Source organism: Marmota marmota, unplaced genomic scaffold (assembly GCF_001458135.2).
Source record: "Marmota marmota marmota unplaced genomic scaffold, marMar, whole genome shotgun sequence".
In the NCBI taxonomy this organism is placed as follows: Eukaryota; Metazoa; Chordata; class Mammalia; order Rodentia; family Sciuridae; genus Marmota; species Marmota marmota.
The window spans coordinates 32,073,937-32,089,687 of record NW_026000093.1 but is presented as its reverse complement, the minus strand read 5'-3'; positions in this window follow the sequence as shown (position 1 = coordinate 32,089,687).

The window sequence follows — 15,751 nt, the reverse complement described above, 5'->3', positions numbered from 1 at the left end:
CCCCGGTCCAGGGAAGTTCCGGGAGCCGGAACTCGGCCGCTCCGTGCTCGGTGTAAGCTCCTATAAGTGTAAGCTCCAAGAAGCAGTCCCCGCGGGCTCAGTTCCGGGAGCCGGAATTCGGCTGCTTAGTGCTTGGTGTATGCTCTGATAGGAGCAGGGTCCAAGAAGCAGCCTCCGCAGGCTCCGCAGCCCTGGGCCAGGGCGGTTTCGGGACGGTTCCGGGAGCCGGAACTCGGCCGCCCCGCGCTCTGTGTTCGCTCCGATAAGATCAGGTTCTAAGAAGCACCCAGGCGCTGAACCCTAGCAATCTGTCTGCAAGCCGCAGGCGAATTGCAGCCTGAAATTACCTGATCTATGGCTGAATGAGCTGCGGTCAGTCGAAAACAGGGAAGGTGATGTCAGTTTACCAACATGGTGGCTGCTGGCCTCCTCTGTGGTCTGACCGGTGTGGAGAACCGAGATGGACCGCTTCCTTCCCCCTTCTCGAACCCAGAATTCACCCCTGAGTACGGTGCTTGCGCGGCTGGCAGAAACTGCAGCGCTGTAACCCTGCGTCTCTATCCCAGCGCGCGCTGCAGACTCTAGCCGCGGGGCGGTTTGCTGAATAAGCAGTGTTACCCTCCGTGCGACAAACCTCTCACGTTTGAGTCCCCGTAGCCGATCCTCGTGCGATGGAAATCCTTCCTCCAGGTTCCGGAGCACCCCACTATTGCTGGAAATTCCTAACAAGATATCCTTTAGCCGTCCTGACTTGTCATAGTCCCACACAGTGAAGCAGCACACGGGGGCAATGCACTCCCCTCGCCGCCATCTTCCTTTTGAAAGTTGATATTTTATATTTATGTTTTCAAGATTTTTGTTTTATTAGTTTATATTGCTTAGTGTAGGAATTATTCAGAGTGAAGTTTAGTAAGTGAAGATTCTCAATATATATGGCAAAGATTATTTTAGAAGGATAATAATTAAGTTCCTATTGGTTTATATTATTGCTGATTTGACCACATCCTTGCCAGCATTGACTAAATATTTGAGCTCTCCAGACAAATAGCTCAAATAATTGATTAAAGAAGTACAGGGTATTATTGCATGCTTTTTAGCAATTGCTTTTACTGAGTAAATTAAATGCTCATGCCATTTTTTTAATTGCTTCTCAGGTGCAGATGAATTAATTAAATTAATCCTATACTTCAGATGATGGCAAACTATCATTATCAGTTCAGCCAGTTTCTAAATTTTTAATTTTATTCTTTCATTGTCTAATGCTATTCCCTACACTTCCCTACTTTCTTTCTTTTTTTTAGTTTTATTGATTTTATTTTTTTAAATACACGACAGCAGAATGCATTACAATTCTTATTACACATATAGCGTACAATTTTTCATATCTTTGTATATAGAGTATGTTCACTCCAATTCATGCCTTTATACATGTACTTTGTGTTTTTTTGCACTACAATTCCTGTTAAACATATATACCACAATTTTCATATCTGTTTGAGTCATCATACATATACTTTGGATAATGATGTCTATCACATTCCACCACCCTTGCTAATCCCCTGCCCCCTCTCTTTCCCTCCCACCCCTCTTCCCTATATAGAATTCATCTAATCCTCCCATGTTCCCCCTTCCTTCCCTAATATGAGTCAGTCTCCTTATATCAGAGAAAACATTCACCATTTGTTTTTAGACTCAGCTATCCCTCTCCTTGGACTATACCCAAAGGACTTAAAAACAGCATGCTACAGGGACACAGCCACATCAATGTTTATAGCAGCATAATTCACAATACCTAAACTGTGGAGCCAACCTATATGCCCTTCAGTGGATGAATGGATATTCCCTACTTTCGTTCCAAATCTTTATCATAAACCATCATACAGTATTTTGAACATGTTTATTTTTATTTGTTAATATTCTAAGAAAGAATAGTGTTATTTTTATAAAAGTGTAATTAATTTATATAAATGTCATTATGTTATACACCTTGCTCCCATTTCTACCTGTTTTTTCTTTTCAACAACTATATAAACAATGAGTAAGGAAATTTATACTTTCAATACAGATAATTCAATTTTTCTATTTCAACAAGTATTCGTTTACTTTCTATGAGAATGAAGAAGATTCGTGAAAACAACTTTGGAGCTTTGTTTGCATTCTTTTAAACACACATTTTATACTTCATTCACTAATTAAAATCTTTAAAGTGTGAGATACTGTGTCAGAGCATCTTATAGTCCGGTAAGATGCTAAATAAAACATCATTTTAGGCCGGGCGCTCTTAAGGCTGAGGCAGGAGGATCGTGAGTTCAAAGCTAGCCTCAGAAAAAGTAAGGCACTAGCAAATCAGTGAGACCCTGTTTCTAAATAAAATACAAAATAGGGGGGATATGGCTCAATGGTTGCATGTCCCTGAGTTGAATCCCCAGTACAAAGAACAAAGAAATATCATTTCAAGTATGAAAATGTTAAGAACTGCAAATGCAAGATGTGGGAGGACTCTATTATTCCTAAACTTAAACTAGTCTGAGATTCACTAAAAGCTTAAATACTACTTACTCAGTGTTTATAATAAATATTTCCCATAAACATAAAAGAAAACAAAAAATAAATACATGTTTCTAATCACATTATCCCCCTATGATGAATGACTACCTTCTGTATAAATTGACAGCAATATATCTATAATAGATATTTCCATAGAAAAAGTAAAAATGATTCTTTTTCTATATTATTACCATATTTTTCTCAAATTCTCGTTAACAATTTTGATTATTTCCAGTTATTAAAAATTGCATAATATAGTTTTTGTTTTTTATGGTTCCAATATCAAAACATTTCTGAGATTATTGTAGCTGGATAAAAATAAATGTTGAATAAATAAATGAATGACTGACAGCATTGATTTGCAGAGAGTATTGGAAATCTGGATTGATAAAAGGCAAATGAGCTGACAAGTAGCTGAGAGTTTTAATAACTAGTAAGTGGAAGTGAAATTGACTCTGGTGTGATTTTGGATTCATTCCATCCATATACCTTGTTATACATCCATTGAAGACTCAATTCTTTATGCTAATGGAATTTGTGGATGATTTAAAATAATTTACTACTAATGATATGAAATACATTTTTATACTTACAGAAGAATATGAAGGACTTGTGCTAAGAATTCACAATCTATCAAAATATTACAATATACATTGAGAATCTTACTCAAGAAAGGCTGTATTACATGCACACATACACTTTGTTCCTTATCCCCCCCCCCTATTGATCTTTTCTTTTTGTGTCCCTTAACTTCAGAGGTTTAGGTATATTTCATGACTGAACTATAGACAATGCTAAAATGAGCATTCCAAATCTTTCCTAATATTTTGTTCCTGAATGCTTTGAGAAGGAATTCATTAAACCTCCTGGCTTTTCCTGATAAATAGTAAAAATTTAGTTAATTCTTCATTCAATTAAGAAAAAATGAACAGTCCTTTATGTTCTAAGATGCATGCTAAGCAGTAGACATTTGCTACAGAACACTATCTTTGATTTTAAAGAGCTAAATTATTCTAATAAAAGAGACAAATGTATAAACAAGTGAGAGCATTACTAATTGAAAAGAACCACCAGAGAAAAAAGTACACATAAAACCAAATAATACATGAATTTTAGAAGGAACACCTTTTAAATTGAGATATGAAGTCATAGTAAGAAAAAGTAAAACTTTATTCAGTTTTTAAGGAATGAGAGTAAGCAGGGTTTATAGGACAGAATTTTTTATGCATATTGTCTTAGATTGAACTCCCCAGAAACAACTCAGAGGCAGACTCTCTCTAAATAAACACAGAATTTTTATTGGACAATGAAGCTGACATACAGTCCTGTAAAGAAATGAGGAAGGCAAGATTGGGAAGAGAGAGAAACTGGCTTCAAATGCAAATGTAACCAAGGTTTCAGCTGCTCCTATGCAGAGTGCTTGAATTGAAAGGCTGCTTGAAATTGTCTATAAGTTCATTTCTGCACAATCATTGCCATAGCTCTTTCCTTGAAGGGGATATTAATTTTTTAAGATCCCTATAACAGAATAATTCCTAGGAAAAGCAGTAGATGTAATGTTACGTGGTACCTAATCTCTCCATAAATAATTTGGCTATCTGTCCTCTGACCATGAAACTTATATTATCAAAAAGGAGGTGTGGAAGCTGACATATAACCATCCACAGTTCCATCACACAAAATTGTCAATAGGTGTTGGAGCAGACATTAGAAGGAACAGTTGAAGCACCAGGTAAGGAATAATAGCTATTTTAGTCAGCTTTTTCATCATTGGGACCAAAAAATCTGATAAGAGAAATTAGAATAGGAAAATTTTGATGCAAGGTTTTGGAGGTCTCAGTCCATCGATGTCCTACTCTGCAGTTGTGTGTCGTAGACAAGGCAGAAGAACATCATGGCAGAAAGGCATGGAAGAAAAAAACAGCTAAGGTTGCCACCAGGAAGCAGAGAGAAAATGGTTCAAAAAATATAAACCCCAAGGCACACTTCCAGTGATCTTCTTCCTCCAGCCCAACCTGCCTATAGATAACACCCAATTAATCTATATCAGTGGGCTAATGCCCTGATTAGGTTAAAGATCTCATAACACAATCATTTTGCTCCTAAACTTTCTTGCTTTGTCTGATGTATAAGCTTTTGGGAGTACACTTAATATTTAGACCACAGCAATTACCTATATAAACTGTGTGAGAAATATAGATATAGACACATGGAATGAATATATATATAGTATAATAGGAATGACTTCCCTTTTCACTTGCAGTCATTCCACCTAACTCATGTGGGAGAGATTTTACATGTCACACCCAAAATTCATGGCTTTGACTGTAGAACTATTAGTTTCCAGAGAGGAGATCTACATATTAGAGAAACATAGGCCTTCAATACAGTTACTTCAAGCTCCTCATGCAAACAGGTAAGGGAATGCCAACGTAATATCTGGATAACTGACTCTTCTGTAGAAAAGAAACTGTTACTACAAATTAGATAAGGGAAGAATATTTTTTGGTAATTATGATCCACAATGAACTTTCCCATGCCCCATTTAATGATCTTTTGCCCAAGTACAGCAGTCACATCATAAGAAGTAGATGTTTCAACTTGCCAGGCAAACGATGTAGAACAACAGATGTGCTGACTGAACATTAGGAGGAGGATGAGTATCTGTTATTAGCTGGACATAAACTAAAGCTGTGAACTTTTACTTTGATGATATCCCAGAAGAAAACTTTACCCAGAATCCTGGAGAAGTGGTTACCTATTGAGATAAATATACAAGAAAATATAGTTTATATTTATAAAGAAATACTACTCAGCAATAAAAAATATGGAAATCTGCCAAGACCTGGAATATACATTAAGTGAAAGTAAGCCAGTCTCAGGAAGACAAACACCATATAATCGAACTCATATGTGGTACCTAAACAACAACAAGAACAAAAACAAAATATTGGTCTCGTAGAAGTTGTAATAGTCTAATGGTTACCACAGACTTCAGAGGATAGAAGAGAGGTTGGTCAATGTATGCACGTGGATGGTGGAATTTATTTGGACACATAAGATGTAGGAGGGAAACATTTGCTACAGAACACTATCTTTGATTTTAAAATTCCCTAATTTTAAATATGTGTCACAGTCAAAATTTAAGTTGCCAATTCTTTTACCATGAAAGGGATCCAACCAAATCAACTTGATACCAAGATTCTTGCATCTTAGAAGGATGGCTCCACTCTGGTGAAGCATTTCTCTCTTTTATTAGAAGATTGGGCATTAAACATCAGCAATGTTTAGATGAGACATGGTGAGAGAAGTCTGCAGTTTGGTTCCTTGCATAGCTTCCATTCCTTTCAGCATTGCTACTCTGTATCCATGCACAGTTCTGGCCAGCGCTAAAGTTGCTGAAGACAGGCTTTGCAACATTACCTGAAAGAGTCATTATGTCTCCTGCTTTCTGGATTGCATTAATAAGTGGTGAGAAATCTTCACATTTCTGTTCCCTCCCATAAGTCAACCCACATTACTCTACCATAGACTTCCTTGTTCCCCAATCCTGCAATCTTTCTTCTTTCAATTCCATATGTAAACACAAAATCAAATTACTCCCATTTAACCCACACAAACCGGGGAACCATGCTAATGCTTTTTGTTTATGGGTTCAACATCAATTCTAGCCTTGTAATAAATAGTACAAGAAAGGTCCAGGCATTTCTTCAAAGCAAGGTAATCAAAATAAATATTCTTGAGTCCCTTTGGGGAAGAACCAGGTTGATTCATATTGAATTCACTTTTTAATGGTGTTTTTAGGTTCCTTCCACATAAGAATTTGCCTTACCCATTCATTGGTCAGTCGTTTCAGATCCAGAATATATATGCCCAATTCCAAAAAAAAGTAGGTGACAGATGAAAGAAAATATATCTACAGAATGTCCTCAGTCCTTTGATCACCCATCCTTGAGTTATTTTAAATTAAGCAATGTAATCACTGCTGCCAATAGGTCTTGACTCTAGGAACACCATGTTCTTTTAGCCATCCCACTTCTGTCTGAAGATTGTGTCCCTTCTGACAATCAATTTGAATTCACCATTCATTGAAATAATTATACACACATGGCTTTTAATGTTTCAATACTATCTTGCTCCCAATGAAATCTTATTATCACTATCACTATCAAGTTCTCTACAGCTATATCTATTATAAAGCTCAGGTCTAACTAGGAAGGTTACCACAGAACATTTTCATGTCAATAGGACTGGAATTTTTTTTTAATCTGAGTACTTCCAATGTTCTGGTAAATGGAGAATCCTCCAAGTCCTCTTGTGGAGCACAGTCAGTATCTGACCTTACATAGCTTATCCACTCTTGTATGTCCACTTCTTTACCATAATGGTTCTAGAATTGCTATTTTGGTTAATATTGATAATGGCTTTTGTTAGTAAACATTCTAGAATTAGTAACAAATTTCTTGGAGTCCATTCTGGGATGTTAAATCCTATATTACAAGAATGTGCTCCCACATCTATTAACCATGACCTATCCAAGTGTTTTCCTTCCCTTCAAATTCACTGAATTCAGTTTTGTGTGTATTCTTCCATCTATTAATTTCTATTAGTTAGATATGCAGTTTCCTTACCATATAATCCCTCCCCTTTCTTATATAATCTAGAACTTTCTCAATCTCTGTGTGTTAGAATTTATCCCTTTTTGTTGTCAAGTATCAAGTGTCCCCAAGGATGAGTTTTTTACATCAGGCCCAGTGTGTTCCACAGAATCTACTTCAATTTCTTAATGGCAGCTACTCATATATTTTCATTCAAAATAAAGAATCTCTTATTCCCTATCGGTGATACTTACTGTGGCATAGGAACGCCAAAGAAGGCTTCCAGTTTTAACATTTTGCCTTGAATTTTTTAATAATTGTGCTCAATCTGTCATTATCTCCCATTAACAAATCAATGGCACTTTGCACTCATCACCCTGTTTCATTGTCCTTACACTTATTTCTGTAATATCTTCAAGACATCATTCATTATTTTTGTTTTCACCAAAGAGTTTAACAATTGCACTGGTACAAGGACTATTTGTACCCAGTTATAGGATCATGATTGCCCACCAGCAAGATCTCTATCTCCAAAGTCCCTTTGTAGTATTCTGCTACCCAGGTTCACTTTTGCATCTATCATAAGATTGGAAGCTCTGGCAACAGTCAGACATGTACGTGTAAATGCTTTTGAGGGAAGTATTTTGATACACCTGTAAAAAAGTGATTATGCATATTTGGGTAGAGAAGAAAGCTAACCCATAGTGCTGTTCAAATTTATCACTAGAGAGCTCTGAAACTGGAATGTTAATATGATTAACATGTCATTTATTTTCTTTGTACCAGAATTGTTTACAATCAAGGCAAGGAGGTTAGGACCTTTTCATCTGTCATTAATAAGTTATTATCTGAAGATCATCTCTTGGAATGTGTGAAAATATGGATGAGGCAATTCCCTGAATTCCAATGATAAGAGCAATACCTACAATGATGAGCTCAGTTTTGACCACTAACCAGTTGACATTGTAAGCAACTGGCAAAGCAGCTCATTGGCCAATAAGAGGGGGACTGGATAAGCACAACTTTATCTAAAACCCATAGGAAAGGCAATCTATCTAGTTCCTAGAGTCAGAAGAATTGAATTAGCAAAAAGAAACATGCATAAATATAATATCAACAAAGATAAATTTAATTAAAAACTTGCAAATAATAATAAATCATATAAATGTTATTACTATTAAATCAATAATATAAGAATCAATGTGAACTAATTGAAGTAAAACTTGTAAGGTATTTTCAGCTAGCTCTATATATAGCACATAGCTTTATGAAGTTATTAATATTTAATTATAATAATAATCTCTCATGTTTCTAATAACAATTTGCATTCCTGATTTAAAATAAAGAACCAGTACTGGCAATGCACATAATTTTTTTTTTAAACTCTTCTTTTTGAAAAATAACTATAAATAAGAGTCAACATCAGATAAGTTTATGCTCCTTGCTATTTTCAGCCTTAGAGATCCTACAACTCACTTAGAGGTTAACCAAAGCAAGGCTAGCTTCTTGTACAAAGAAAGTAAATGACATGTTAATTGATATTAACATTGATATTTATCCCTACTTAAATATGTGTGTTGCTTTCACAATAAGATTAATTTATAGGAATCAATGATTTTCTAATGTCTAACACATAGAAATATTAGAATGCAAGAGATATTATGCACAAAATTTTTTCCAAAGATTAAATAAGGAGAATGAAAATATAATAATAACATTCGTAAATATTTTTTAGAAATGGAATAAAAATATGAATATCAAGTAATAAAGTAAGAAAACCATAATCATCACTTAACAACATGACAACATAAGGAAATTTTACCAAGTATGATGAAGTGGACTCTGAAAAATGTCATAGTGTCACTGTGGCCAACTCACAAATGCCTTCTCCTTGAGTTTCTGAAGAATTCAACATTAGAGGTGATGGAGATAATTATAATCTTGTTTGGAGCATGTGTGTGTGTGTGTGTGTGTGTGTGTGTATGCATGTGTGTCTACCTAATTGACATTCAAACCCTAAAAGTCTAAAAGTAAATGTACAGTCTTCCACATTAGTGCACCAAACCTCCCAGGATGGGTTGCAACAGAATCATCCTGTATAGCTGAAAAAATCAGTAGATGAAACCAACAAACATTCAAAGAAACTGGACATTTAATAAGCAATTGCAAGAGAAAAAATAACACAAGACAAAGATCCAATTCTATCATCCAAGAAAAATACAAAGCATAAAGGGCAGGATGGGGGAGTTGGGGAGGAAGAATACTAAAAATTTTTCTGTCTTGTTAGTAACAACCTTCCCGGTATGGGGGAAGGCTAAGATGTCTTTAATTCTCCCCAAATTTGAGGTCCTTATCATCTTCCACTTCCTGGAATGTGGACATTAGTTTTTCCACAAGCCTGTAACTGAATCAAATCATGGATGTTAGCAAGGGTGGAAATAAAACTTAAGACAGTCCCAGCTCAAGCCCTTGTGACTTCCCTACTGCCTCAGCTTATAAGGAGACAGGCACAGAAGCATGGGGGTGGCCCATGCCAGTCCATGACTGCAGGATGAATGGAGGTCTGATACTGAGTTTTTAGTACTCCCAGCATCAGGTGATGACACAGCCTCTCACAAGGCCTTGCCTAGCAGACACAGAACTGGCCAGACCATAGTACTTATACTTCACAGAATTGAAGTCTTGGGTCTCTTTCAGTCCTACAGCATCAGGTCCAACCTCTCGGGAGCTTGCTCAAGAAATGATTCATATATGCCCCACTATTCCAGCCTGATCTTCTCTAATGATAACTTTTGGCCTTAGAGGAAGAGTCATGATGCCCATGCTGGGCCTTGGTATAGTGTTGCCCTATCTTGATAATTGGTATATGGCTGTTCAGGAGTCACCATGAAAATACAAAAAAAAAAAAAAAAAGAATGAGTCCTGAGACAGGGATTTGGGTGATTCTGGGTTGTGAGGTCTTTGACATCGCATATTATATAAATCCACACCCAGGAACACCCCATCCAAGCTGCTGCTAGTCACAACTTGGTGCCCCTTAGAGGTCTTCTAGGCCCTCTCCACTATTCATAACTAGCTCTGTGTGCATAAGTTATTGCCTTAAGATAAGACTGGGGAGCTGAACCCTGAAGACAGGCAAACCCACCCTGGAAACCTCTGACATATACTGATAATCCTATGTAGCACCCATCCCTGAAAGTGAATAGCCAGCACCCCTTTCATGTAGTGCCCTCCACTGAGCTGTTGTGAAAAGTGGTGAATCAAACAGTGGCCTCTGTTTCCCTTATGGCTGCATTTGCTCTTGGAGCTGACTATGCAAAAGTGCAGGTCAAGATGCCCCAGTTGCTATGGTAGTGCCAGCCAGGGGTGACTATATGCAAAGGCACAAAACTCTAACCATCAGAAACTTGGATTCAAACACCAACTACTAGGGGTAGATAATTCTGGACATAACAAGATGATCTTGATGTCGCTAAAGTTTCACCTCTCCTTCAGACTGCCTGCTTTGCTAAAACTTTCTCATAAACAACATTCTGGTGACAAAACCTGTATAATAAACATGCCCAGCTAGCTTTTGTGTTGGTGAAGCCTCACAAGGGCTGGGCCAAACCACCTGACCCCAGCTTTTTTTCTATGTGTGTCCATTTGTTTTTTCTTTATCCCCTCATTGCCTGTCCAGTTCCTGAATTAACAGCTGTGCTGGTTGTGGCAGCTACTAAAGGAAACCCACATCACACCTAACCCTATTTCTTCACCTGAAACCACGTCCTGTTCCTAACCTGGATCCAGACATCTATCAGAATGTAGGAGGGAAAAACTGGAGGTCAGTCACTGTCCTTGTTCTTGAACTTGGATGACTTGTTTACATCCTGCAAGCATGAGGTCATGGTCATTCTTCAGTGTGCAGTTAACCAGCACTCTGAGTTGTCCTAGCTTAAAGAAATGAAAGGTCTGGAGTGGAGGTCAGGAGACATCAGCACTGCATACTGGGTTGTGTCATAGATCTGCGATGTGTCACTCCTGCAGGGGTGGGGGTGGGATCACCTACTCTGTGAAACTGAAGCCCATATCTTCTTTGAGAGACTCAGACCCAACTGGGACTGCTTACAGAGTATCCATTTTTCTGGCTAGGGCATGGACTCCCAAAACTGAGATTCTACTGGTATTTGAGATAAATGGATAATCTCTGCCTTATGTCCATGGCTTCCCTGTGCAAGCAGTGGTTCCCAATATTGGGGGGTGTATTCATGTTAAATGGCTGGGCATTTGCGCAAAGCCATAGGCATTAAAGGCACTGGCAGCAGAAATATCACAAAGGCTTCTCTTCATCTGTGAATTAGGACACTGCAGACTTTGACTCAGTCCTTCTATTCAGGAACTCCCTCTCTCAGCAGCTATCACAAAATTCCAGGGTAAGGAGACTGTCGAGTCATGGCAGGTGACTGGCAAGTAATATGCATGGGATGGTGGTGGCAGGAGATAGATGTCTCTCTGAATATGAGCTTAACCTGGTAGGCACATGAGCTGGATGGAAAAAAAATAGCCATCAGGAAGGCCTGGATTTGGCACCTATGCAGCTGCAAGTTCCTATGCCAGCCAGGCAAAGGAACTGAACATTGTTTTTAAGATTGGATGGGAGCTACCTTGTGTAAGAAAACACTGTGGTCCCAATCTAGAACTAGCTAGCTACACTCAGCAATTCCATCCACTGTCACTACTAGTATACTTTGGATCATGAATATCCCTGAAAAGAAAATTTGTTAAAGTTTGGGTCCCTATGGGGGCATTACTGGGAAGTGGTGAACACTTTGAAGTAGGGCCTTGTGGTAGGTTTTTAGGTAGCAAATATGGAATCAACATCATCAATGGAAGCCCAGCCATTTCTTCCTCTCCTTTGCTTTCTGTCCAGGAGGCCGGCACTTTATCCTTTACATCCATTCTCCACCATTGCCTCCTGGCACCCCAACCAGATGTCTAAAAATAATCGATTCACTTAATCATAGACTGGAAAGTCTAAAACTATAGCCAAAAAAACCTTTTTTCTCTTTATAATTATCTCAGATGTTTGTTACTATAATGGAAAGCTGACTTGCACAGTTTCCCTCCTGACTTCTGACATCATGCCAAGAGGTGAGGGCCATTGGACCAAGGAACTGGAGTAAGGAAAGCAATTCTAGAGATATTCATTGTGTTTTATCTTCCTTTTCAAACTCTACCCCTAGTGCCTATCACCATTGAGGTCTTGGATTCTCCTTAGACTATGTATGTGACACCTAAGAAAAATGTGTATGTTTCTTTCTACTGTCTGTCTGGGTTGCCAGAGCATTGTGTGGAGAGTGATGAGTTCAATATACTCGATGTATGTTACCATTATTCCAAATACCTCAATAAAGACTATGGCTCTGAAAAAAAAAAGGAAAACAAAACAAAAATGTAAATACAACTCATTAACTCAGATCTCCACAAAATGGTACAAAATGAATAAAAGAGATAAACATATCTCTAAAAACTAAAATGAACTATGTTACAGAATCCAATAGCTATAGAGGTGTTATCTTTAAGCCCTAGTCTGAATCCTATTGTTTTAGATTAATTTGCTAGCAAAAGTTACAAGTTTTAACAAATCATTCTTGTGTGCCTACCATTTTCATCATTTTTCCTTCTAGAATATAATGAATATCATACAGGAGAAATGTGGAACTAGGTCATGATTCCCAAATAGAGATATACAGAGTTCTCTTCTTTCTCAGAGATAAATTAGAAGCTGCATGTCGAGGTGAGTGGCACTGAAAATACAGATTGTTAAAATGTATGTATAATCCAAAATAACTTAGTGACAAAGTAAAAGCAACCCCCATAAAAATACCAATTAGAAAACTACGATTAAATTCATATTATTAAATTAATATGGAATCACAAAAGGTCCTGGACATTCAACAGCACCCAAACAAAACAAAACAAAAAACAAACAAAAAAATGAAACAATAACAACAACAACAACAAAAACATAAGGTAGGAACATCACAGATACCTATTTCAAACTATTCCAAAACACACTACAGGACACATAACAAAACATGCTTCAACAACAACAGATATATAGGCTAATGAAACAGAATAGATATCTCAGAAATAAATCCACAGATATATAGCCAACTTATTCTCAAAGAAAGGTGACATTAACATACATTGGAGAAAGGACAAAATCTTCAATTAAAGGTGCATGTTTATGTAATGTTAGCCTCCAATCCCAAGTTAAAAATTATATATATATATATATATATATATATATATNAATATATATATATATATATATATATATATATATATATATATATATATATATATATATAAAACATACTTTATATATATAAATTATATTTCTCTATATATAGATTATACTTCTATATATTTCAATAATGTTGTGTCTATATACACACACACACACACACACACACACACACATATATATATATATGTGTGTGTGTGTGTGGGACTATGTGTGTGTGTGTGTGTGTGTGTGTATTATTATTATTATTATGCTTTGGATGTAATGTGTCCCCCAAAAACTTAACTGAGAGAAGGCAAGGAGGTTTGGAGGAGAAATGATTGGATTATACCTTAATGTAATCACTGAATTAATCCCCTGATAAGGATTAACTGAGTGGTAACTGAAGTGTTAGGATGTGGCTGGAGGAGGTAGGAATTTGGGGGTTTGGCTTTGTATATATTTGTATCTGGTCAGTGAAGTCTTTCTTCCTTCTGATCACCATGTGAGCTCCTCCCCTCTGCCATACTCTTCCACCATGATGTTCTGCCTCACCTCTAACCCTGAGGAATGGAGCTGACCTTCTATGGACTAAGACCCCTGAAACTGTGAGCCCTCAAACAAAATTTTTTGCCTCTAAAATTGTTCTGGTTGGATCAGATCAGCCAGTCATGGATAGCAAGCAGGGATGTTCTTGAGCAGCAAATACTGTTTTTACAGAAAATCCTACACTGGTCAATAGAAATTTTCTGCACATGTAATTTAGATCCTTCTTTAATCCGCAAAGGGGTTTTTTATTATATTTTAATTTACTATGACCTCAATGATGACAAAAATCTTAAAAGAAATTGAAATCATTTAAACTGTTATTTTAAGTTGCTTTTCACATATTTTGATGTGTGAGATACATATTATTTATTTATTATGTTTATTTATTAATTTTAGAAATAAATAGATGTTTATTTACTTGTTTGAAATAAAGATTTAAAAGATTTTGGTTTTAAGTACCCTAATTTTCACTTAATAAAAACATGCCAGCCAATACTAAAAATATCTTTAGACATTTTTTACTTTTCTTTTTTGAAATATGTGTTTATTTTTATAATCAATATAAACAATGTATATGAATATTTCACCATGAGCTATGTATTAAGGAAATAACATATAAACATTTTAAAGTAACAAATATCATACATACTACAGGGGAAAACCAAAATTCAACTGATCTTAGCTAAATGCTAAAAAAATATTCTTCAAAGTAGTCACTGACAGTTACTGCTTTACAAAATGATAGCAATTAAATCATCCTGAAAAAGCTATTCTTCAGAATTGTCCCTCTTCCATGTCTGGTTATGTAGAAGAAGGCCTGGCTGGAAGAGAATAACTTTTATTACTGTTCTGACATCTACCTTCAAAACTATGAGAATTCCTTAATTGAAGCAGGCTAATAAAAACATTACAGCAAAGGAAAATGGAGATCTGGTACTCAGTACATGATGTACTTGAAAAGCTGTTTCAAGTACCAAAGACTGTATTATTGTAGTTGTTTCCCCTTTGAAATCTATTCCCATTCTTTAACAGAAGAATGATGATAAGGAAAAATAAAACAACTTCAGTGAAGTTAAAATTTCAGTTATTAGATATTTTCTTCACTCTTTAGATTGAAAGCCCAGTTTTAGCCATTTTTTCCACATCTTTTTCTCTTCCCTATTCTGTCATGGTATGTACAATTATTCATTCCACAATCTATTTTGACTACATTTACATGAGAAAAATCTTAATGTGAAACATTATAATGTTTATTGAAAGTTAATGGCAAACATTGAGTCCCATTAATTAGTCTTCAATACTTATTATGTAGGTTATCATGTGAAGTTAATTAATAATACTTCAGCTATATGTGAAGAAACAGCTTTGAAAATGATGAGCAAAAACTACATGAATGTTCATACCAAGAATATAATTACTGAACTAAGTTGTAATTTAAGTCCAACATTCCACTGCTTTTGCTCTCTGACAACCTATTTTTAAGACTTTGTCTAATGGAAAGTTTTAACTTTGATCCTTTGCAAGGATCTAAGCTTGAATCTTGACTCAAATCACTCCTAGTTGAGTAAATTTCTTTAAACTTTTGTAAAATCAGTTTGTTGATATTCTGAAGTACTCAAATAGTAATAATATCTTCACTGTGATTATTAATTTTTAATTTTTAATTTTTTTTTTAGTTTTTAATTCTTTTTTTGTTTTTAGATACATATGACAGTAGGGTGTATTTTGACATATTATACATACATGGGGTGCAATCCATTACAATTTTGATCCCATAATTCTGGTTAAA